Here is a 26180-nt window from a genome sequence, read left to right on the forward strand (position 1 = left end):
CCGTGGGTTTCCTCCTACATTCCAAAGATGTACCAGTTGGGGCTAGTAAGCTGTGGGCCTGCGACGTTGGCGCCGTAAGCATGGCTACACTTGCGGGCTTCCCCAGCGCATGCTCGAAACTGTTTGGTTGTTGATTGACACTAATAATACATTTCACTGCATGCTTCAATGTACGAGTGACAAAGAAAGAAAATCATTACTTATGTGCCCATGATGTTGCTGCAAGCTTTTTATTACAGTTGTAACTCACTGTAGTTGCACACTTGATAATGAACTCAATGATATGAAATTAATATGGCACAGTGGACCAACCATGGATACTCTCTAGAGTTCTACCCCCCCCAACTGAGGGAAGGATGTAGGGTGCATAGGTTCCACACACCACTACAGCACAGGAATTGGCCCTTAGCCTAGTCCATGCCAACCTGGTTGTACTACTAGTGCTTCTACCTGTACCCGAACTATAGTCCTCCATCCATACCTCTCTCATGCATGTACCTATCCTAAATGATACAATTGAACCCACATCTAACACATCTGCCAGTAGCTCATTCCATACTCACACTATCTGAGTGAAGAGGATCGCCCTCTGCTTAGATATTTCACCTTTCAACCTAAACTTATGACTAGTACTATCCTCACCCAACCTGACAGGAATAACCCCATCTATGCCCCTCATAACGCAGCACACAAGGAACGTCAGTATGGCACTAGACAGGCCATTCAAGCGCAAATCTTGATGCCAATTTATACTAAGTGTCCTCTTACTATTTACCATCCATATATCCCTGCATTCCCTTCACATTCGTGTGTCTATCTAAACACTTCTTAAACTGTGCCAAACTACCTGCTTCCACTGCTACTCCTGGTACCCCATTCTAGGCACCTACACACTCTGCCTAAAACAGCTCACCCCTCACACTGCCTTTAAGCTTCCCCTCTAACCTTAAAAGCTTGCCTTTGAGTCTGACATTTCTACCCTGGGGAAAAGATTCAGACTGTACACCCTATTTAAATATCTCAATTTTTAAAATCTCCATCAGGTCTCTCCAGATGATGCTTTAGATCAGTGGTTCCCAGAACCCTTGCTTAATGGTATTGGTCCATGGCATAAAAAAGGTTGGGGACCTCGGCTCCACAGAGAACAACCCACGTTTATCCCAAATTTCCTTGCAGCTCATAACCTCTATTCCAGACAACAGCTTGGTAAAATATTTTAGGGGTTTGGAGTCACATTGTTTTAATGAAGTAGGTTTAGCAGACTCCGTATGTAGCACGAGAGTGCAGTGGAATGGTAGTTGATCTTACTAAAACAAAACAAAAACAATTCTTATGGGACTTATGAAATTCTGCAGATGCTGGAAGCCCTGAGCAACATCCACACAAAATGCTGGAGGAACTCAGCAGGTCCGGCAGTGTCAATGGAGGGGAATAAACGTCGGCATGAGCACCTGTTTCTCTAATTTCCAGTAACCATTCCTCTCTGATTTCACTCTCGCCACCGCACTTCCCTTTTTCCATTCCCCATCCTGGTTCCGCTCTCACCTCTTTTCTCCTCACCTGCCCATCATCTCCCTTTGGTTCCCCTCTTTCCCTTCCTTCCACGGTCCACTGTGCTCTCTTATTAGACTCCCTCAGCCCTTTATCTCGTACACCCCACTCCCCTCCCCTCGTCTGGTCTCACTTATCACCTGCCAGTGTGTATGCCTCCCCCTCACCCCATGCCCCTTCTTATTCTGGCTTCTTTGCCAGTCCTAAAGGGGTTTGGACCCAAACATCAACTGTTTATTCCCCTCCGTAGATGTTGCATGACCTACTGAGTTGCCCCAGCATTTTGTCTGTGTTTCTTATAGGACTAGCGTGATTAAGGGATGACAGTCCCCCAGGACAATACAAAATGCTGAAGAACTCGGCAAGCTGGACAGCAGCTATGGAGGAGAATAAACAGGTGATGTTGTGGGTTGAGACCCTTCATTGGGACTGAAAAGGAAGGGGACAGGGGCAGGGGCAGAAGGCAGAAAGTAGTGGGAGGGAAAGGCCTACCAGTTGACAGATGATAGGTGAGAGCATGTGAGGGGAAAAGGGTGGGTGGCGGAGGGAGGGGGAAGGAGGTAAAAAGCTGTGAGGGGAAGAGAAAGGTCTGAAGAAGACAGTCGGCAATGGAAAAAAGGGAAGTAAGAGGAGACCAGCGAAGGGTATTGGGCAGGTGAAGAGAATGGAGAATGGGCGGGGGAGAACAAAGGATCTGGGGGAGAAATGACCAGAAATTAGAATTCAAGGGTTAGTGTGGGAAAGTGATTTGGAGGTAAAAGATCGGCCACGCTTATACCGAATGGTGGGGCTGACACAAGTGGCGGAAGAGGTGAGTGTGAATGAGTGGGTGACGAGCTAGTAATACCCGGGCCCAAAATCAGAAGATCACTTTAACCAATTATGAATGTGAACATTCCCATATTAGAAAGTATAATCTCAGCAACCTCTCCCCCAACCCCATAAATGGATGGGAAAATAACAGTCATTGCCATTAACAGAAGCACGGAACAAAATGTAATGGAAGATGCTGGACACCTCACTTCCTAAGGTCAATGCAATTAGTCCCACTCCACTGATCCTTCCTAAAAGCTCTGCAAACTCCTCCTTTTCCAAACAGTCTTGCAATGCCCCTTCTCCTTATTGAATCTGCTGCCAACACCATATAGCAGCAGTGTGCTCTGAATTATTATAACAAAACCCCACCTGGATATCAACCTTCCAGTTACTTCAGTAGGATTTAGAAAGACCAGAGCATACAAAACGCAGGCAGGAATGGGATCATCTCTGCTCATGATACTGATGGGAGCCGACTGTTTCTGAGAGAGAACTTTTCCCAGCTGGTCTGGAAAGTCAAAAGCCAGAGCCAGGGTTTCTCACTCCATCAGGCGGAGGATATAAAAGCCCGGAAAAGCACAAGTTGAGAAAGTTGGGGCTTTTCTCTTTGGAGGAAAAAAGGATAAGAAGTGATGATCAAAGTGTGCAAAATCCTAACAGGCGTTGACAATCCTAACAGTCAGCGTCATTTTTTCAGGGCAGAAATGGCTAATATGGGAGGGCATAACTTTAAAGTGTTTGGAGGAAGATATAGGGAGGATGTCAGGGCTGTTTTTTTTTAAAAAACACACAGATCATGCAGTAGGTTGAAAGGCTTATGTTCGATATACTACCAGGCTGAAGAACAGCTTCTATCCCGCAGTTATAAGATGACTGAATGGATCCCTTGCATGATTAAATGAACTCTTGACCTTACAATCATGCACCTTAAATCTACCTGCATTGCACTTTCTCTACTACCGTTCTTCTTTATTCTGCATCCTGTTATTGTTTTCTCTTGTACTACCTCAATCTACTGATTTGATGCATTGATCTGTATGGACAGTATGGAACAAGATTTTCATTGGACCTCGGTACATGTGACAATAATAAACCAATTCCAATTTAGGAGTGAAGTTAGGAAGGAATATGGATGCTGTTATTTAGAATTCCTATAAACTGTATCTGTTGCCAAGTTCAATGTTAATTTTAGACTGGTACATTTCACTCCGCAGGTAATAAAAGGAAAAGGTCTCATTGAAAGCAATTGGCTCAATGATCAAACACTGACCATTCCCAAGCCAAACAGTGAGAGCTTTAGACGTGTCCAATGTGACCAAGTAGCAAAATACTCCTCCCCCTCCACTGCCCACTCTCTTTTCATTTTCTCTCTCTCTGTTGTAGAACCGGATAACATGTTCCACCCAGAATCATGTGCAACTTTGGTCGTCCGGATGTAGGAAAAGAGACTGGGTTACAGCAAGAGGTTGGGCAGAGGAGGAATGCACAGTCTTTTTCCAAAGGAAGGGGAACTAAAAACTAGAGGATAGGAGGCTTAAGGGAGAAAAGAAAGACAATCAGAACCTTCACAATGAAGGTGGTGCATGTATGGAATGCGTTACCAGAGGGGGTGATTGAGGCAGGTACACTCAGATAACTATATGGATAGGAGGGGTTAAGAGGGATACAAGGCAAATGCACACAAGTGAGACTGGCTCAGTGGCCTCTATGGCTGCCACCTGTTTCCATACTATACTCTAATGCTATGATTGTCTGAAGTGCTGTGACTGGTTTATTACGTTAAAGAGTTAGCCGACTTCTTTTGTTTCAGATGATGTCCACAGTATGACTTGGATCATTAACCATTTCTCTCTCTACACGTGCCTCTTGAACCGCTGAGAGTTTCCCCTATTCTGCTTTGTTTCAGATTTCCTGCAGGTGCAGGAATTTGCTCATGTAGGAAAATACTTGTCTTAGGCTATGTCTACACTACGCCGGATAATTTTGAAAATGCCAGTTTCCAGTAAAAACGACGGGCGTCCACACTAAGCGTTTTTCAAAATATCTCTGTCCACATTAGACAGATATTTGGGCGAATTTCCTCCTACTGGGCATGCACAGGACACACAGAAAACAAGCGAAGAGGAAACGCTATATGTGGTGCGCGTTTGTCCAGTTACAGAGTAGAAAAACTTAGAAGGAATTGTTCTTGGCTCTCGTGCAGGAGGACTTAAAACTAAAAAAAACAAATACTGGAGCGTATGGAGGCAACCGACAGGGAGCTCACGGACAGTATGACCCGGCTGACGACGAACATTGAAAAACTGACTAACTCTGTTGCATTAATAAAGCACCTTGTTAAATGCATAAAACATGTCTGCATCAGTGTTATCTTGTATTTCCATACAATGTTACATTAGGCTGTTACACATCTATTATCAGAGAAGTACGTGCATATATAGGTAAACCATCTTGGTTCTTGATCCTCCAAAATATTCCACATGGAATTTAAACTGGAGGTGGTGGAGGGTGTTTTCTGTCCTTACCTTCATACAAGCAAGGACAGAAAACAGGGCAAAGTGAGTATACTTATTTATTCAGTAAGCTATGGGTCAAAGTATTTGGTGAGTACATTTCTAACTCTTCTGGCTTCAGTCTCGTTGCCGTCTGTTCTGAAATTGTTAGGTTCTGCGAAGCACAGAATCAGATATCACTGTGATGATTGTACGCTCTCGTATCAATTGTTTGGCGACATAAAGTAATAATAAGAAGAAGAAAACAATGAAATGCCGGGCTGCTGCCACCTGTTGAGGCACATCATGACAGCTGTTTTAAAAAGCTCCGTTACCATGTCCACACTGCAACGGATATTAGGCGTTTTCAGATTTATTCACTCTGGAGACCATTTCTGAAAATCTCCGTTTTCGGGGGCTGAAAACGCTGTTTTAGTGTGGACAGAGGGTCAAAACGAAGAGAAAAGGCTTAGTTTTCAAAATTATCCGACATAGTGTGGACGTAGCCTTAGTCTGGAGGTGTGAAGGGGTTCTTTTTAATTGACTCATTTCTTGTGGGCAGTGTCCACAATGACAAGGGTCAGCGGGATGCGGCAAAGTCCATTGAGCTAAAGTGGGAGATGACCTCAATGAAAATAAGAAATATGAGAAACTTTATCATCCTGGCGACAGTGCCTCAAATAATAACGAGCGGCCTACAGAGAAGTCATCATCCTGACACAGTGGTGTCAAGGAAACAACCTCTCCCATAATGTCACAAAAATACAGAAGGAATGGAGACAGGCTAACCCCTATTGACACCAACGGATCTGTGGTTGAGAGGGTGAGCAGCTTTAAGTTCCTCAACCTCACTTGGTCGGTACATACTAGCTGTGTGGTGAAAAAAGCACAACAGTGCCTCTTTCACCTCAGACGGTTAAAGTAGTTCGGCATGAGTCCCCAGATCCCAAGGACTTTCTGCAGGGGAACAATTGAGAGCATTCTGACTGGCTGTATCACTACCTGGTATGAGAACTGTACTTCCCTCAATCACAGGGCTCTGCAGAGGGTGATGTGGACAGCCCAGGGCACCTGTGGATGTAAACTTCACACTATTCAGGACATTTACAGTGACGGGTATGTAAATAGGGCCCAAAGGATCATTGGGGATCCAAGTCACCCCCAACCACAAACTGCTCCAGCTGCTACCACCCAGGAAACGGTACCACAGCATTAAAGCCAGGACCAACAGATTCCAGGACAGCTTCTTCCACCAGGCCATCAGACTGATTAATTCACGCTGACACAATTGTATTTTTAAGCTATATTGACTGTTCAGTTGTATATCTTACTTTACATAACAATTATTACAAATTACTATAATTTGCACATTACACATTCAACAGAGACATAATGTAAAGATTTTTACTCATGTATGTGAACAATATAAGAAATAAAGTCAATTCAATGCGATGCCCCATTAATCACAAGGCTTTAAGAAAATCAAAAATAGATATAATTATTCAAGACTGACTGTTTATGAAGTCTAAGTCAGGTCCAACTCTTCACTAAATTCATAGTGAGATAAATTGATAATAAATGGGCAAGTTTAGTTTGGGCGATCTGTGCTCTATATAACATCAGTGAGCTCTCATTCTGCCAGCACTGATCTGTGACAGAAAAGGCAGTTCCTCATTAAATCATCTTCTGCATGGAGTGCAAGAACAAAAGTAGGTTTGTAGTGGCATCTCATGGAAGGGAGGAAGGGAGGGAAGAAAGAAGTAGGGCATGGAAGCAGAGGGTGAAAGAGACAGTGGGGAACAAGCGCATGAGCAATGGAAGGAAGGGTCGGGGTGTGTGTGTGTGTGTGTGTGTGTGTGTGTGTGTGTGTGAGTGAGTGAGTGAGTGAGTGAGTGAGTGAGTGAGTGAGTGAGTGAGTGAGTGAGTGAGTGAGTGAGTGAGTGAGTGAGTGCATGTCTTAAGACAGACCAACCACGTGCGGATCTCCGGGCTCTGAGACATGACTGCCACCAGTGGATCACCAGTAGCAGTTGAGATGAGGCAGGAGCTGGAGCTAAAGAATCTCTGAAAACTCCATCACAGCAGGAGTTGCTTACACAACGAAGCAAGAACAGTCTGCGCACAGGCGATGATCAAAGGCACACTCAACAAAGCAGCTGAAGTGGACGCTGTAGCTGAGGGCAGATAACGGTCTGGCTCAGCACAACATATTAACCTTGCTTGAATTCTTCACTACAAAGGCCGCACAAAGCTTAGATCATAATTACCCAGGGCTATGAAATTGCACTGGAATTTCAATAACCTGAGGTAGCTACAAGAAACGAGGTACGGTAAGGTAGCTACTACAGAGCCCGAAATTTGAGTTCCATTCCTACCACTATCTGTAAAGTGTTTGTACGTTCTCCCCGTGACCACTTGGGTTTACATTGGTTCCCCCAAGATTCCAAAGGAATAGTAGGTTAATGGGTCCATCGGTGTTGTTGGACAGTGTGGGCTTGTTACTGCGCTCTTATCTTTAAATAAACAAACCATAGATAATTTGCACGCTGGTTCATGTACAGAAGGAATCTTAACGAAGAGATTTAATGTTTAAACTCTACAGCATATTGTCTGAGTTACTACAGGACTCTGTCACATCCAGCTGTGACTAGGTAGGATCTGCAGCTCAGCTCCACAATGCTGTGGGCATTCTCGGGTTGTGAACGGCCCTATGTAAATGCAAAGCTTAACCTGTCATTTGATGTACTTCACTGCACATTGCTAAAGCTTGCAATTAAACGCACTGGTCTGTGCTTCTATTGGAGAATGGCTTAATTGAATCATAATCAGCTCTGGTTTTGTTAATTAGACAAAAATTAAGAAACCATGGGCAGTCTGATTTTTCTTCAGCATCTTGCATTGTGTTACCAGAACAACAAAAGCCTTGGCAGTACAGTAACAAGCGGGACAAAACCAGCCAAAGAAAGACTGGAGGCAAGACAGGGATCTCTCATACAGGAGAGAGAGTGGGGAACAGAGAAAGGGGAGAGGAAGCAGAGGGAGAGTGGGGGGAGGCGTGCAGGAGGCAAGTGCGGGTGTAGATACAAGGGGGGAGGGAGACTAAGTGAGAAAACTATGATTCAAAAAGCAATAAAGAGCATTTGCAGGCTGGAATTTAGGGAGTAAATGAATCTCTTTGTTAGATGTCTGCCTCACAACCGCATGCAGAAACGATGTACAAAGCCTCAAATTTGCAGCTTTTTCTCATTTTTTAAAAATATAAATGGCAAGCAATTCCTGATGAAAATTGTTGAGGGGGATCGCATGGACAGCGCATAGGTACACTTCACAAAAACAAACCCGCTGGCCAACAGACTGAGTAAACGCAGACAAAGAGCTTATCCTGCTGACTCATTCGCCTCTTTTGTTGAGCTGAAGCCTCTCAAATCCCCTGGCACGACCTCTGCACGGAAGGAGGATGGGCAGTAGACAACTCGCAAGGGTTATTGATCAGAGACTGCTGCTTCACAAAGAAACCATCACACACCAAGATGAAGGCCCAGGCTATTAGGCCCTTTGAATCAGTACCATCACTCTGCCACATCACAGCTAATCTGCTCGATTTAAACTCTAGCCATCTGCCTAGTGCCTGAACTCAGTCTTGATGCATTCAACTTTAAGTATGAACAAACAAATTAGAGCTAACTGTAGGCCATTCAGCCTGACTGTGCTCCGGCATTCAATAAAATTCTGGCAGATTGCATGTCTACCTTCCTGCAATAAACCTTTACCCCTTTTGCTTATCAAGAACCCGTCTACCTCTGGAGAAATTGGTAAACCGGTTTATTATTGTCACATGTACCAAGGCACAGTGAAAAACTTGTCTTGCATACGATCCATAGAGATAAATTAATTACAACTGTGTATTGAGGTAGTCCAAGAAAAAACAATAACAGAATTCAGAATAAAGTGTTACAGTTATAGAGAAAGTACATTACAAGTAGACAGTAAGGTGCAAGTTCAAAACAAGATAAATTGTGAGGTGATGGGTAACCATATAACCATTACAGCACGCAAACAGGCCTTCCGGCCCCTCTAGTCCGTGCCTAACTCTTACTCTCACCTAGTCCCACTGATCTGCACTTGGCCCATGACCCTCCATTCCTTTCCTGTCCATATATCTATCCAATTTAACTTTAAACGACAACATCGAACTTGCCTCAACCACTTCTGCTGGAAGCTCGTTCCACACAGCCACCACTCTCTGAGTAAGGAAGTTGCCTCTCAAGTCTTTTGTATCTTATGAGAGATCCATTCAATATTCTTCCAAGTGGGTTAAAAGCAGTCTTTGGTGATAAGTGTTTTCAAGGCTTTTATATCTTCTGCCCAAGGGATGAGAAGAGAGAATATCTGGGTGGGTGGGATCTTTGGTTATGCTGGCTACTTTACTGAGGCAGCAAGAAATTTAGACAGAGTCTATAAGCAACACACATCAAAGTTGCTGGTGAACGCAGCAGGCCAGGCAGCATCTGTAGGAAGAGGTGCAGTCGACGTTTCAGGCCGAGACCCTTCGTCAGGACAGAGTCTATACTTGTTTTCCGAGACAAACTAATTGTGTCCACAACTCTCTGTAGTTTCTTGACGTTAAAGCCAACGACAAGATGCTGGAACTTGGAACAGAAGGAAGTTGCTGGAGGAACTCAGCAGGTCAGGCAGATAGATAATTGATATTTTGGGCTGATACTCTGGAACTTCATCTGAAAAGTCGACTGTCCATTTTCCTCTGGAGATCTTGCCTGAGCCTCTGAATTCCTCCAGCAGTTTGTTTTTTTTTCCGCTGATGGAGGTCTTGACTGTTTTTCTCTCTCCACAGATGCTACATGGCCTATCAAGTTTTTCTAAACATGTTCTTTTGTTACATTTCACATGGAGCACAGCACTGCTCGAGTCAGGAGTTCATCCTAAACATGGAGGCAAGTTTGAACAGCCTGCTGTCCTAATTCTGCTCAAAGATCTTTGGTCCTTGTAATTGTTTGAGTACATTTTAAAGTATATAAATAATTTCACTCCAGGAACTATCATTCAATACTCCCCTTAGAAGAGAAAAATGTGTGACAACATATACCACCAAGCTCAGGGATATCTTCTATCCCACTGTTACAACTCATACAATAAAGATCAACTCTTGATCTCTCAAACTATCTTGCTGTGGTCCTTACACTTCCTCTGTAACTGCAACACCATATCCTGCATTGTTATTGCTTTTCCCCTGAGCTACCTCAGTGTACTGATGTTTTGGAATGATCTACACAGATGAATTCAAACAGAAGCTTTTCACTGTATCTTAGTACTTGTGACAATAATAAATGAACAAAGAAAATGAAAGGGTCAACATATGAGGAGCTTTTGACAGCTTTGGGCCTGTACTCATTGGATTTTAGTAGGAGAATTGCGGATCTCATTAAAACCTACCGAATCATGAAGAGCCTAGATAGAGTGGACATGGAGAAGATGCTTCCATTATTAGGAGAGTCTAGGACCAGAGGGGACAGCCTCAGGAGACAGGCTGAACCTTTAGAATTGAGATTAGGAGGGATACTTTTAGCAAAAAAACACAAACAAATCTGCTGGAGGAACTCAGCAAGGTCAGGCAACATCTGTGACAGCCAACTTTTCAGATCCTTCATATTCCACCTGAGTAGTCTGTAACCCAATGGCATGACTATTGAATTCTCCAACTTGAGGGAATCTGCTCCCGCCCCCCCGTCCCTTTCCTCTCTCCTCTCAATCTACCCATTTCCCCTCCCATACCTAAGCCAGCCCCATCACCCTGATCCTGACTCCTCCTGCACCCACTGTCTGTCCATCACCACTCCTTCTCCACTTTTCCCATTTGCCCTGCCCACCTCCCTTATCCCAGCCCCTCGTTATATCTACTCTCCTCTTCCATCAACTCACCATTCTCACCTCAATCCACCTTCACCTACCAACCATGCTTAACCCTTTCTCATGAATTAATACAGGTGTCCCCCGCTTTTCGAACATTCGCTTTACGAAACCTCACTGTTACGAAAGACCTACATTAGTACCCTGTTTTCACTTTCAGAAGGTGTTTTCACTGTTACGAAGAAAGGCAGCGCGCGATAAAAAGCCCCGAGCAGCCGCTCTCCCCCGGATTTGAAACGGCATTGCTTAAACACGTGCCTGTGAGCAGCCGTTAGCAAGATGAGTTCTAAGGTATCAGAAAAGACTAAAAGAGCTTGTAAGGGTGTTACACTTAGCGTAAAACTAGACATAATTAAGCATTTTGATCGTGGTGAACGAAGTAAGGACAAAGTGAGTTTGGCTTGTGGAAGCTGACGACGATGATGTTGAAGAGGTTTTGGCATCCCATCACCAAGAACTGACAGATGAAGAGCTGATGCCATTGGAAGAGGAAAAGATAACAATCAAAACCGAATGCAGTAGCGAACTGAACGTGAAGCAATTGCGTGAGATTTTCGCTGCAATGATAAAGTACAACTTTAATTTTGAAAGGGTACATAGGCTTAGGGAATATTTGCAGGATGGTTTGAGTGCTTACAAACAACTGTATGATAGAAAAATGCGCGAGGTTCAGCAGTCAAGCAAGCCTTCCACATCAGCCACAGCAGGCGATGAACCTCGATCTCTACATCGAGGCAGGCAGTCATAGGAGAAGATGAGCTGCCTGCCCTGATCGACGATGAGATGACACCCCCGTGTCCCACCACCCCAATCCCCGGGCCCCGGACAGATACTGTACTGATTCGCGGAGAATTCAATGGTAGCCGGGAGGCACACAGTACATCTTTAAAGAAAAAAGCCGAAATAAACAAGCTAATTAATTAGGTGCTGCCGACAGGTAATTGTCGGCCCAGATCAGAGGTGATGCAATCAGAAATCGGCACTGATCTGGGCTGACAATTACGTGTTGGCAGCACCTAATTAATTAGCATGTTTATTTCGGCTTTTTTCTTAAAGATGTGCTGTGTGCCTCCCGGCTACTGCTACGTTCTTCGCGGCAATGTATCGGGTCGGCGGCCTGGAGGGTGGGGGCTACTGCACCACCCAACCTGAGACGACTCAGTCTAACATACCATCAGTGTGCTCGGCAAGTTGTCTTCCCGATTCTGGTAAGTGATACTACACTGTACATACATTACGTCTACTTTATATAGGCTGTGTATTTTTACGCGTTATTTGGTATGATTTGGCAGCCTCATAGCTTAAAGGTTACTGGAGAGCGTGTTTATGCCAAAGAAGATTTTCGCTATGGAGATCTGTGCAGGCAACCGTTTCATAGGAATGCTCTACCTTCAGATGGCGGGGGAAACCTGTACTGGCTATCTCCCCTTTATCTTTCAGTCCTAAAGAAGAATCTCTACCATAAGTCATTGGAACAGAGTTAAGTCATTCAGTCCATCAAGTCTACCCTGCCATTCGATCATGGTTTTCTTCCCCAATTCCATTCTCCTGGCTTCTCCTTGCAAGCTTTGGTATCGCTACTAATCAAAAACCTATTGAACTCTGCTGTACCTAATGAACTGGCCTCCAAGCTGTATGATGTGCCAATGAATTCCACAGATTCACCACCCTCTAGCTAAAGAAATTCCTCCTCAACTCTGTTCTGAGGGGATGTCCTATTCTGAAGCTGTGCTCCTTGGTCCTAGACTCTGTTGGAAACATCCTCTGCAAGTGTACTCTCTCTAGGGCTTTCAATATTCAGTATGTTTCAGTGAGATCTCTTCCTCCCTGATGCTGCCTAACCCAAGTCCTTTAGGTTTGTTTTTGCTCCTTCCCAAGTATGGCAATCAGGTCTTGAACAGAGAAAACATACATCCTCCCCAGTAATGAGCATTCAAACACTAGAGTAAGCCTTCAATCAACATGCATCTTAAGGACCCATCCTGTCAGGAGGTGCTCAATGTGCATTATCGATTTAATTCACATCCAACCCCAACTTCAAGGCATGTCATCATGCACGAGGAACCATTAACAACCATTAGCTGTGCAAATAGGCAATGGCGATGCTATCAATAGCAACCATTTGCAATCCTTTTGTGTAGCATCTGAGGCAGTTAAATGGCTATCAAGTACAGGTTGAGCACACTCATATTTCCACAGAGACACTCACTGCAAATGATCAGGCTGTTTCTCTGCATGAAGCAATCACATGAGACGTCTACATTGTTACCAGTGATTCAAGACAGACAGAACATTAGAAAAGTAAAAAAAAACACTGCAGATGCTTCAAATCTTGAATAAAAAACAAAATTTCTGGGAATAATAAAACTTAAGAGATCCTGCAGATGCTGGACACACACAAATGCTGGAGGAACTCAGCAAGACAGGCAGCATCTATGGAGACGAATCGGGCTGAGACCCTTCATCAGGTTTGGAAAGGAAAGAGGCAGAAGCCCATACAAGGTGGGAGAATGGGGAGGAGGAGGGAAGACAGGAGGAAGAAATTCCTTTATTCTAAGATGGTGCCCTTGGATCCTTGACTCTCCAACTGATGAAAACATCCTTTCCACGTCCAATCTACCCTGACTTTCAGCATCAGGTAAGATTCAGCTCCATTTCGGATAAAGGCTGAAGGTCAAAGATCATCTATAAAAATCATGCCAGTCACGATATGGGTTGAAAAAGAAACATACGTTCCATTGATTGACTCAAAGAGAAAAGGTAGTTGCTCATTAATGCAAACCCCACAAACTTGTCCACGTTACTGACTCTAAATCTTCTACCCGAAACATTGGCTGATGCTACCTAATTCGCCCCCCCCCCCATCCCTCCCCACTGATCTCCCTCCTGGCACTTATCCGTGTAAGCGGAACAAGTGCTACACATGCCCTTACACTTCCTCCCTTACCACCATTCAGGGCCCCAAACAGTCCTTCCAGGTGAGGCAACACTTCACCTGTGAGCCGACTGGGGTGATATACTGCGTCCGGTGCTCTCGATGTGGCCTTTTATATATTGGCGAGATCCGACGCAGACTGGGAGACCACTTTGCTGAACACCTACGCTCTGTCCGCCAGAGAAAGCAGGATCTCCCAGTGGCCACACATTTTAATTCCACATCCCATTCTGATATGTCTATCCACGGCCTCCTCTACTGTAAAGATGAAGCCACACTCAGGTTGGAGGAACAACACCTTATATTCCGTCTGGGTAACCTCCAACCTGATGGCATGAACATCGACTTCTCTAACTTCCGCTAAGGCCCCACCTCCCCCTCGTACCCCATCTGTTACTTATTTTTATGCACACATTCTTTCTCTCACTCTCCTTTTTCTCCCTCTGAATATACCTCTTGCCCATCCTCTGGGTCCCCCCCCCCCCCTTGTCTTTCTTCCTGAGCCTCCTGTCCCATGATCCTCTCGTATCCCCTTTTGCCAATCACCTGTCCAGCTCTTGGCTCCATCCCTCCCCCTCCTGTCTTCTCCAATCATTTTGGATCTCCCCCTCCCAAATCCCTTACTCACTCTTCCTTCAGTTAGTCCTGACGAAGGGTCTCGGCCTGAAACGTCGACTGCACCTCTTCCTACAGATGCTGCCTGGCCTGCTGCGTTCACCAGCAACTTTTATGTGTGTTGCTTGAATTTCCAGCATCTGCAGAATTCCTGTTGTTTGCTACCTAATTTACTGACTTCCTCCAGCATTTTCTGTGTGTTGTGGGGAATATTAAGCAGTAGCCGTGGGCATGGGCAGGACAGAAGAGTTAAGGATTCGTCTGAACTGGGAAAGGTTAGAAATCAAGTAGGAGGGACGCAGGAGACTTGGGAGCAGCGCCACACAAAATGCTGGAGGAACTCAGCAGGTCAGGCAGCATCTATGCAGGGAAAATTGACACTCAATATTTTCCTCCTTTTATTCCCCACTCCAGCCTCTTACCCCTTCTCGTTTCCTGCCCATCATCTCCCACTAGTGCCCCTCCTCCTTCCCTTTCTCCAATGGTCCACTCTCTTCATCAGATTCCTTCTCCCCTTTGCCTTTTCCACCCATCACCTCCACCCTCCAACTTCATCTCTCTTCCTTCACCCACCTGGATTCACCCATCACTTTCTCGCTTTTCCCATGGTAGGGGAATCAAGGAGAGACCATAGGTTTGAGTTGAGAGCGAGGGTGAGATTTAATCAGAAACCAAAGGCCACTTTTTCCACATAGGTGGTCCGTATATGAAATTACCTACCACAGGAAGTAGTTGAAGTAGCTAGATAAATAAACATATACAAGCTTTAGAAGATAATGGGCCAAACGCAGGAACGGGGGATTAGTTTAAATGATAATCTTGGTCAGCATGGGTTTGGCTGAAAGGCCTGTTTCCATGCTGTATGAACATGACATGTTATGAGGAAGAGTTTCCCACTTTATACCCTTTCATAATTTTATATATTTCTATTTGATTCTTCCTAACATGCACACTCCTCCCATTACCTCAGCCTCTTCTACTCCAAGGAAAACAAATCCAGACTATCCAGTTTCTCCACAGAGGTGAAATCTGTTTTAACCATATGCCATTCACTCACTTTGGCCAACAGGAGTAAAGGAATTGACCGCCGTTTTGCAACCGATGGCTTTTCACTAACCCACTTCCCATGACAAGGACCAGCCTGAAGTCTTCAGAAGGGGTTACACAATACAGCCAATTCTTGTAGTGCTTTTGTGTGCTCTCTTTGACAATGAGGATATTCACAAATGAAAGCAGGCACAATAATTACATTTTCAATACATTTTGCCTAAGCACGTAGCTGAATTGTTCAAATGCATTAAGGAACTGACAAATTCTCCTCATTGCACAAGGCTGCTCCGAGTCATAAGAAAAGTAACCCATTTACAGATGAGAGACCCCTTAATTCAAAGGGCGCTGAGCTTAATAGCTTACATTACTGTATATTAACGGTTTTTAAAATCAGCACAAAAGTAATCCAGTTCCATTAAGCCATATTCTTGTGTCTCAAATAGTCCATGTCGCCCAGTATCTTGAACTTAGCATTAGCTTTTTTAATGGCCATCTGGGCAATCAGAAGAAACAATACAGATGACCAGGGAAATTCAGATTGACATTCAGCTCTTGAAAGACTGCACAAAAGGTTGGAGCTGCTAATGTATATATCAAAAACACATTTCAACCTGTCCTCAGGACTGCGTGAAATATAAAAAAAACCCGGACATTTGTTACCCATCAACTTGCCAATTTGTGCTGTATGGGTGTTTCATTAACAATTTAAATTAGAGCCAATGAATGGCAAATAAGAGGAAAGGGGGGTGGGGGAGAGAGTTTCTCTGGGGAAGCCCCAGGAAGAGCATCTCATAAAAGATGTGGGGACGATAAATTGTAATCTCTCACAGGAGCTCCATAACACATCTAACCTGTATAAACTTTGGATACGCCACAAATGGAATGTTGTGTGTGAGTGGAACACAGAACAATACACATCAGTATAGATTCTTCAGCTCACAGTGCTGTGCCGACTCCTTAACCTACTCTAAAATCAATCCAACCCTTCCCCATAGCCCTCTCCTTTCATTCATGTGCCAATCCAAGAGCCTCTTAAATGTCCTTCATGTATCTGGCTCTACCAGTGCCCCTGGCAGCATATTCCATGCACTTACCACCCTCTGTCTACAAGTCCCATTTCTGACATCCTCCCTATACTTTCCTATAAGCACCTTACAGTTGTGCCCCTTCATGTTTTCCATGCTTATCATCTTCAGACCTTTTATCAAGTCACCTGTCACCTCCTTCACTCCAAAGAGAAAAGTCAAAGTTCGTTCAACCTTGCTTCGTAAGATATGCTTTCTAATCCGAGCAGCATCCTGGTAAACTAAAGCTTCCATGTTCTTCCTATAATGAAGCATTAGAATACTGGTCACCCTATTACAGGAAGGATGTGGAGGCTTTGGAGTGTGTACAGAAGTAGTTCACCAGGATTCTGCATAAATTAGAGGGTATGTGTTACATACTTGGGCTATTCTCCCTGGAGTGTCAAGAGGCTGAGGGGAGACCTGATGGATTTTTATAAAATCATGAGCTTAGATGGCTGCTCAAACTTTTTCCAAGGGTAGAAATGTCAAGTACAAAAGCACATGCATTTACGGTGAGGGGGGCTAATAAGCACCAATTTGGGGAAATTGTTGGGAACGTGGAGAGAATAAAATGGGATCAGTGTATACGGGTGCTCGATAACTTGTTGGGCCAGATTGTCTGCTTATCAGCCACAAACGATTGGAAAGGTACAACATGAGTCATACAGCTCAGAAACGGACTCTTCAACCCTACCCATCCATGCTAACCAAAATGTCTGTGAGCTAGTCCTGTTAGCCTGCGTTTCTTCCATATGCCTCTAAGCCTTTCCTATCCATATATCTGCCCACGTGTGTTTCAAATGTAATTGTATCTGTCTCAAGCACTCATTCCATATACACACGACCGTGTGTGTGCACGAAGTTGCATCTCAGATCCCTTTTATATCTACTCTGGGGTTCCAATAGCCTTGAAATGGATGTAGAGCAGGAAACAAAGTCACAAGAGTCAATATGACCAGACAGTTTAGTTTAGTAAGCCTGTACAAATATCAGGCAGGGCCCTGGGTAGATTTCCCTTACAGAGACGAAGTGCTAATTTAATATGTAAAGTGGCGAACGGGATCTCAGATATTGAAGCTCCTCTGGCCCTGCGGTGGAGCGCCAAGTTGGATGTGTCTCTGAAGTGCGATTTACTTGATGGCACGAATGCAGACACTTAAGTTTAATTTGGATAAGTGCAAGGTGTTGCACTTTGGGAAGTCAAGCCAGGGTAAGACTTTCACAGTGACAGTAGGGCCCTGGGGAACGAAAGGATTGACAAGTACATGGTTGACTGGAAGTGGAGTCACAGATAGTGCGCGGAAGGCAGCTTTTGGCACTCTGGCCTTTAGTCAGAGCACCAAGTACAGAAGCTTGAATATTATATTTCTGTCGTGCAAGACACTAGTGAGGCTGCATTTAGAATACTGTGCTCAGTTTTTGTCACCCTGCTGCAAGAACGATGCGATTCAACTGAACAGCGTGCAGGGAAAATAACTTATGAAGATGTTGCCAGGCCTTGAGGCACTGAGTTATAGTGTGAGGTTAAACAGATTAGGACTTTATTCCTTGAAGTGTAGGAGACTGAGAGGTGACTTTATAGGTGTTTAAAATCAACAGGGGCAATAGTATTCAATAGCATGAATACACAGTCTTTTGCCTAGGATTAAAGAATCTAGAATTAGATGGCATTAGGTTTAAATTGAGTGGGGAAAGATTTTATAGCAACCCAAGGGACAATTTTCCTCACACAGGTTTTCTGTGTATGTGGAATGAGCTGACAGAGGAAGAGGTAAAGGCAGGTATGTTAACAATATTTACAAGACTCCTGTGGATAGGAAAGGTTTGGAGGAATATAGGCCAAATGTGACCAGTTTAGATGCATCTTTTGTCAGCGTGGACCAGTCGGGCCCAGGGAATGTGTCAGTGCTGTTTGGCTCAATCTTGGGCACAGAGTACTTTTCCATCCCCTCAAACCATACTATGACCATGAGATTTTAGAGCAAATATATGAGGAAGAATTAACAGACTCTTATATAGGTAAACATCAGGAATTCTGCAGATGCTGGAAATTCAAGCAACACACATCAAAGTTGCTGGTTCGTCCTGACGAAGGGCCTCGGCCTGAAACGTCGATTGTACCTCTTCCTAGAGATGCTGCCTGGCCTGCTGCGTTCACCAGCAACTTTGATGTGTGTTACTCTTGAATAGGTACATGGATGAAAGAAAAATGAAGAGTTTTGGGAAGAAAGGGTTATATCTGATATTAAATAGGTTCGAAGATCAGCACAACATCATAGGCTGAAGGTCCTCTCCTGTGCAGTTCTATTCCATGTTCTATGGTATACTCACATCAATACCTCTATCCATGAGTTTGGTCGGGCACAATACAACTCAGCAGACATTTACGATCAGATCTCACCTTCTGAGTGGAGACATTCCTGACTGGTTCATTCAGAGCCAACAAGTGTGCAACCATTGCCATCCACCACAGGGGCCAAGAACATATGTAACACCTGGCACAGTACAGACTATAACAAAAGCAAAACTCTGTTAAAGCAAGAGACCTGCAATCTGAACAGCAAACCCTGCAAACACTCAGCAGGACAGGTGCAGAAGGTCAAATCCAGACAGGAGAGCTCCATTCAGTTCTTCCTCTGTGCCAAGAACTCAGCAGAACTACATTTGTAAAGTGTCATTAATCATGTGGCTGCTTCAAGGAGCATTGCAAGACCGTCAGATTAACAGCGCAGAAACTGGCCCTTCAGCCCAACACCCATGCCGACCAAGACACCCATCCAAGTTAGTCCCGTTTGTCTGTATTTGACCTTTAACCCATTCCTATCCACGTACCTATCCAAGTGACATTCAGAAGTTGTTTAATGTACCATTTCTAGCCCACCCTCAACACCAAAATGTTGACCCACAGGGTCCATTTAAAATCTCTCTGTAAACCCATTCCCTACAGCCCTTCATTCTCTTGTGTTGGGAAAAAGTGCATTCACCTTATCTAATCTGCTCATGATTTTATACAACTCCCTAAAGTCAACTATGTCCCAAGGAACAAAGTTTCAGCTCCTGCCCCAATCTTGGGTTTATTCCAAATTTCCTCATCCAGTTTATCACATCATCATCCAAGTTATTAATATCGTTGACAAACAACAACGGACCCAGCACCGATCCCTGTAGTGCCCCACAAGTCACAGGCCTCCAGCCTGAAGGGAAATGGACAGTTGACATTTCTGGCCTTTATCCCTTTATCAGGACCGGATGTTGTGTGTGAGATAATACTGCTAGAAACCTTTCCCCAATAGTAGAAGATGAAAGTAAATAAAGGGCATAGATTTAGAATAAGGGGGAAGAGATTTAGAGAAGATTGGGGGGGGTGCTTTATCACCCAGAGTGGTGACTGCAGTTATTAACTTCCTGGATCCACACTAATTATCTTGGTATGGAGTGGTACAGCACGAGTTCTTCAGGGTGGGATTAAAACAGATTGTCTGTCATGGATAAGTGGGCCAAATGGCCTCTTTCCAGGCTGCATTGACCATGACTCTATAAAGATTTTAGGATGTTAGAGTCTAGGGATACGAGCAGAAAGACAGGAAAATGGCATTGAAGTCGACCAGCCATTAATCTTATTAGAGATCAGATGCAGAATAAGGCCACTTGGCCATAAACTGTGGAGCATGTGCACGCGGCCAGGTGACTCCTCTAGATACTCATCCCAACTAGCAAAACCACTTTGAATATTCAATACCACTAGCTGGTCTAAAAGCTTCTGGGCACAAACTCCAGACATGGAACATAGACCCCCATTATTAGTGCTGAGGGATGATGCCCTGAATATACAACCAGCCAAAATATAAAGCATCAAAACTGACTGTGCATTAACAAAGATAAACCTTTGTTGTTCAGTTGTTAAGTCAAGTCCGACTCTTCGTGACCTCACGGACTCATGTATACCAAGCCTTCTTGATGGAAGCTGCCTCTCTAAGATCCCCCAAGGTCATACGCATTGTATATGTATTATCTATCCATCGTAGCCTCTATCATCCTCTCCTCCTTTTACCTTCTGTGATAAACCTTTAACAATGTGCTAATACAGGAAATGACTGATTAATGCTCTTCCTGATCTCTTCCTGAAAGTTTCAATGAACAACAATTAACATGAAAATTCATCTATTGTCTTTCTCTACATAGTTTCAATGGAATGGATCAAACCAGTTTCAATGGGATAGATCAACTTATAGTTTCAATGGGATAGATCAAACGTCCTAATGATTGGTTTCAATAGCCTTAACAATTAAGTAAATTGAGAACAGGCGTTATTGCCTGAAGTCCCTCCCCCCACCTTCTTACTCTGACTTCTCAAACAACAGAAAATCTGCAAATGCTGGAAATCCATGTAACACATACCAGGCCAGGCAGCGTCTATGGAAAAAAAGTACAGTTGACATATCAGGCTGAAATCCTGTCAAAACTTCGCTGACTGTACGCACAAGTATAACTCAGCCTTAAGGGTGTCAGCCCAAAACATCAGCTGTATTTTTCTTCTCATAGATGCTAACTGGACTGCTGTTCCTCCAGCATTGTGTGTGTGGTGTTTTTATTTTTTCCTGAACACTGGTTCTCGTTTTAATTCATTGCCACCTATAATTTCATAACTCTAGAATAATCCCCAACAAAGAAAACAGCAGATACAGACCCTTTGCCCCAACCAATCAAAGCTGACCAAAGTGCCCATCCAACTAGTCCCAAATTCCTGTATTTAAATGAAAAGTATTATTGTATCTGCCTCCACCACTTCCTCTGGCAGCTCGTTCCATACACTCACCACCATCTGAATGAAAAAGTTGCCACTGAGGTCCCTTTTAAGTCTTTCTCCCTCGCCCCAAATCTATGCTGCCTATTTTTGGATTCCCCTACCCCCACTGTCCACCTTATCTATATTTTCAATAATTTCAAACCGTTCTGTGAATTTGTCCATTCATTAATACACGTCCCAGAAGGCAGGGAGTGCACAAAAGTTCGGGAGCAGGCAGCCGAAGACATGGTTATCAATGGTGGAGCAATGGAAATCCAGGATGATCGCTAGTACAGGTCTGCAGGAACACAGACCTCAGAGCTTACTACTCACATATAAATGTAACTTCAGTAATTTTTAAGTATTGCACAGATCAGTGTTTCTGCCCTTCTGGATACTTCCACAGGGAAACAGAATACCCCTCCTGATCGTGTTTAAACCCTGGCGCACAATCAACTCTGCCATTGTGGCAATGAGGGAATGACGAAACGTCTAAGGAGCTGCCTTCTGGAACAAAAGTTAAACAGAGGCCACAAATGGACAAAAGGTCTTTGCAGCCATTTTATTAAGGAACAGAGGACAGTCAAGCCAATTCCTCCACTACTATACCATTAAAATTGCCTTCTCTATAACAGTATAAACACACTTCAAAAGGTAGGGTTGGGAGTGCTAGGCTGTGGGCAAGCTCAGGACATTTACACCATGGGAAGAGGCCATTCACCCATTATACCTTGTGGCTGTGGGAGCCTGTATACAAACTGGCTGACAAACTTCAACAGTTACTACTGTCCACATTATTGTGACTTAGGCTTTCTGAATGAGATGTCAATGCGGTAGTAGTGTTTTTTTTAAATGTCATTATAAACTCTTTCCTCTGGGTTACTCAAACCTTGGGTTTGAGTCCAGTACCCTAATCACAAGATACTACCACAATGCACATTCCTGTCAGCTGGGCTCAAATTCTGGTCAAGATGGCACCAGTGAACGATTCCTTGGGCGACATCTCCTAGATAGTCAAACATTTTTAGTTTTTTCTATGTCTTCTACTTACTCTTTTTCTTGATGGCTTTCAACTACTTTTATGGCTTTCTGTATTTTATGACTATCTGGAAAAGACAAATCTCAGACTTGTATTCTGTATAATGAACCATTGAACCTTTACAGATGCTGGAATCTGAAGCAACAAACTTTCACTGGTGAAAGATATTAACTCAGCCAGTGCAGCAGAATCTATAAGGAGGGAAACAAATTGTTGACATTTCAGCTTGAAACCAGTCCTGGCGCACGATTCCAACCCCAAACAGTAACGGTTTCTCTGCGCCTCCCTCATAGATGCTGCTTGACGCAGAGTTCCTCCAATAAATCACTTATTCGTACTGATATCTCTTCAGATGTATTTGACAGCAGATCCAGGAAGCAGGAACTATAGTTATGGGGTCACAGCACAGAAACAGGCCCCTTGGCCCAACTGATCAATGCGACCAAGAATCCCATCTAAGCCTGTCCCATTTCCCTGCATTTGGTCCTTTCCCATTTAAGTCTTTCTTATCCATCTAACTGCCCAAGTGCCATTTCAATGTTGTTAATGTAGCTGTCTCAACCGCTTCCCCAGGACCTCATTCTACATACTGATCATCCTCTGGGTGAAACGGTTGCCCCTCAGGCTCCAATTTAATCCCTCCAGTTCCTGATTCCCCAACCCTGGGCAAAAAGACAGTGCGCATTCAACTATCCACACCCTTCCTGATTTTACAGGGGCTCAAGTGCATTTAGTCACAGCAGAGAGAGGGGTCCGTTTGGCCTATTTTCTGGATACTAACCATGAGAGCTCAAAGTCAGCTGCTGATTTGCCTTCCAGATTTAAGTCTCCCAAAGTAAATTTATTATTAAAGTAGATAAATGTCATCTACACAACCATGGGATTCAATTTTTTTCCACATTGCCATTGACTCAGCTGTCAATGTTATCAGCTCTTACTCCTGAGAATCATTTAACAAAAATGTGGAATGGGGAAGATTCTAATTAGAGGAGAGAGGTGGGAGTGACATCCAGTAGCTGTACAAGAACTAAAGCTGTCTTGGCAAAAGTTGACTAAACAAATCTGTTGCAGCTGCCACAAGGAACAGGAGACTGTGCTAAACACTGCTGTTAATCAAAGGTCTATTGTGGAGGAGGAGGACACTCTATAGCAACTGGACGTCAAATCTTTCAGAGTAAATTTGATTTTAGCAAGCACGTGGGAGACAAAGATTGAAACCCACACTGATATTAATACAGGAGGCCACAGAATCCATGCCAACCAATCCCATTGGTCCCCTTCCTCCTTTCCATATACGCAACTCTCTCACATAACCAACAGTTCTTCAGCAACACACAAAGGAGCTGCAGGAACACAGCGGATTAGGTAGCATCGACGGAGGGAAGTGGCAGTAGAGAGCCAGAGCCAGCTCTATTCACACGCCACTCCTCCCACCCCCCTCCCCATCCACCTGGACAGGAAAGTGACCAACACAAAATATTCCGCAGATGTTGGTAATCTTGAGTGACACACACAAAATGCTGGAAGAACTCAGCAAGTCAGGCAGCATCTGGGGAGGGGAATAAAGCAGTCACTGTTTTGGGGCCAAGACCCTTCTTCAGGCCACAATACAAGCCAAACACCACACAAACATTGCCTGGTCAGTACTAAACCCAGGTCTCTGGAGCTGTGGGCAGCGATTACCACTGCACCGGATTCCATGAGACATAAAGCTTCTTCCATTACTGAGTTGAGTTGAGGCTAGATGAAGACTAGAACAACACCTCATATTCCACTTCAGTTTCCAACCTGACAGCATGAACGTTTTCCCATTTTCTAACTTCTGGTAACCATTGCCCCCATCCCTTTTACAGAGGTTAATCATACCTGCCCTCCTTTGGTGCTTCCTGCCTGTGCTTATAAAGCCCAAGCTCCCACCAGCTTTCTATGCCTGAATCTACTGCGATTTTATTGTAAGAAAGGTGTTCAAATGGCAAAGCATTAAAATTTTAGATGAGAGCAGATGCTAAAGGGACTGGCTGAATGACTGGCGATAACTCCAAGTTCAGCTGTAGAGGGCCAAGGTTAACCATCTCAGTCAGAAATGGAATAACAAATCAGGATATCTGCTCAGTGGAAGATTGGGGGGGGGGCAGGGGGAAAGAGAGAGGAGAAGGGAAGAGATTGATGGGTCTCCCCAAGGTCAATGCAAGCTTTCGCACACAACCACACAGGGTAAAACCAGAAAGGTCTGGGCACATTTTAGACTAACTTCAGGTAAACAGACCACTGTGCTGAGTACCTTTGCTCCATCTGCCCTACCAGCTGGGACTCTTCTCCCCTCCACCCCTACTGGCTAGTTTAATTCCACTTGCCTCACTGATGTCCATCCAAAGCCGCCTCCTTTGCTGAGTTGATGCTAGATGCACATTAGAGGGCCAGTACCTCGTATCTGTTTGTGCAGTCTCCATCCTGACAATATGAACATCTTTTCCTCCAATTTCTAGTAATCACACTCCTCTGATCCTTTTTCTTCCTGAATATACTATCACCCTCTCTCTTTCACCTTCTCCTACCCTACACATCCCCCCCCCCGCATGGATCAATCTATTACCCACCAGCTCTTGTTCAAAACCCTTGCCCCTACCTTCCTTCCAGTCCCGTTTAAGGGTCTCAACCCAAAACTGTCCTCGACACTGCCAGACCTGTGGAGGTCCTGAAGCACCTGTGTTGCCCAAGAGTTCGAGCATCTGCAGAAACTTACGCAGCCTCTAGACCATCCCTTGTTGCTCACATCCCATTCAGCCTCCACACCCTGCTTTTCACCACACTTGTGGCTGGTTTTCCCCTACGTCCCGCAGAAATGCTGGCAGGCAGGTAAGTGAATCACTGGAAATTGCTTAGCTGAGTATCAAAACAGTTCATGGCATTTGCTGAGAATAAAATGGCAAGATGAGCATCAATTGATGTGTGATGGTCCATATGGTCTCAATTGGCCAAAAGGCTTGTGTAACTTCCAGTCTAGAGCAGTAGTTCTCAAACTTCTTTGGGTTATGGCCCCTTTGATTCCCAGACCACACCCCCAGTATCTCCCTCTCCCTTTATGGCCATTACATAAAAACAATGACGGATTGATTTACAGTGCACGATGAAAGAAAATAGGAACTGCAAATTCAAAGCAGTGACACATATTGCAAACATCATTTAAATCTACAAATAAAATTAGTTCTTCCATTTAATTACGGAAAAAACAACTTTCATCAATTTTAGAGCATACTATTCACCATTCGATGAGATGGATGGGCTTGGTGCAGTGATTATCAGCTTCTCAAGATCAGACTGAATATCACTCAGAAGGAGTCTCAGATCCCCACGTTCACTAATTTGCAGTCTGTTTCATTGCTTTGAAAGAGACGCTGAAACACTGAAACTGTCACTAAATATGATGTCGGAAAAGCAATAAAGAACACCTTGACCTTTTTCCACAGTACAGGATAACCGGCAGAGATATTTTTCTGCAACCAAAAGTCTTGATATGATTTTTTCAGAACCTCAGCTTCAATTCAAATGTCATTTTGTAGCGAGATCAGTTCTTCCTCCATCCTTCCTGTAATTCCTCATTACAAGTGCTCAGGAATGGATTTATTACCCAATCTAGAACTTGGGGTGAGAGGATCCTGAAATCTCTCTGCCATATCTTCATGCATTTCACCTAGATGGGGACACTATACTTGAAGATCATTTGGTATTCTTTTTTCTCTTCCAACTCAAAGGCTCAGAAATTCAAAAATGTCGCGATGGCCATTGTTGCACTTAAATATGGTTAACTTGCAGAGAGATGTGGAGGCTTTGATAAGATTAACATTTCCTTGCAACTGAATATTGATTCCATTAAACTTTGCTTATTTGTCTGAATTACTCACAA

At 44.1% G+C, this 26180-nt stretch overlaps 1 protein-coding gene across 1 annotated transcript in view; it reads right to left on the reverse strand.

Moving 5' to 3' along the window:
- Positions 1-26180, reverse strand: part of LOC140197599 (cadherin-2-like) — a 216447-nt gene that overhangs the window by 98699 nt on the left and 91568 nt on the right. The window lies entirely within an intron of this gene.

The sequence above is a fragment of the Mobula birostris genome, chromosome 1 (genome assembly GCF_030028105.1).
Source record: "Mobula birostris isolate sMobBir1 chromosome 1, sMobBir1.hap1, whole genome shotgun sequence".
NCBI lineage: Eukaryota > Metazoa > Chordata > Chondrichthyes > Myliobatiformes > Myliobatidae > Mobula > Mobula birostris.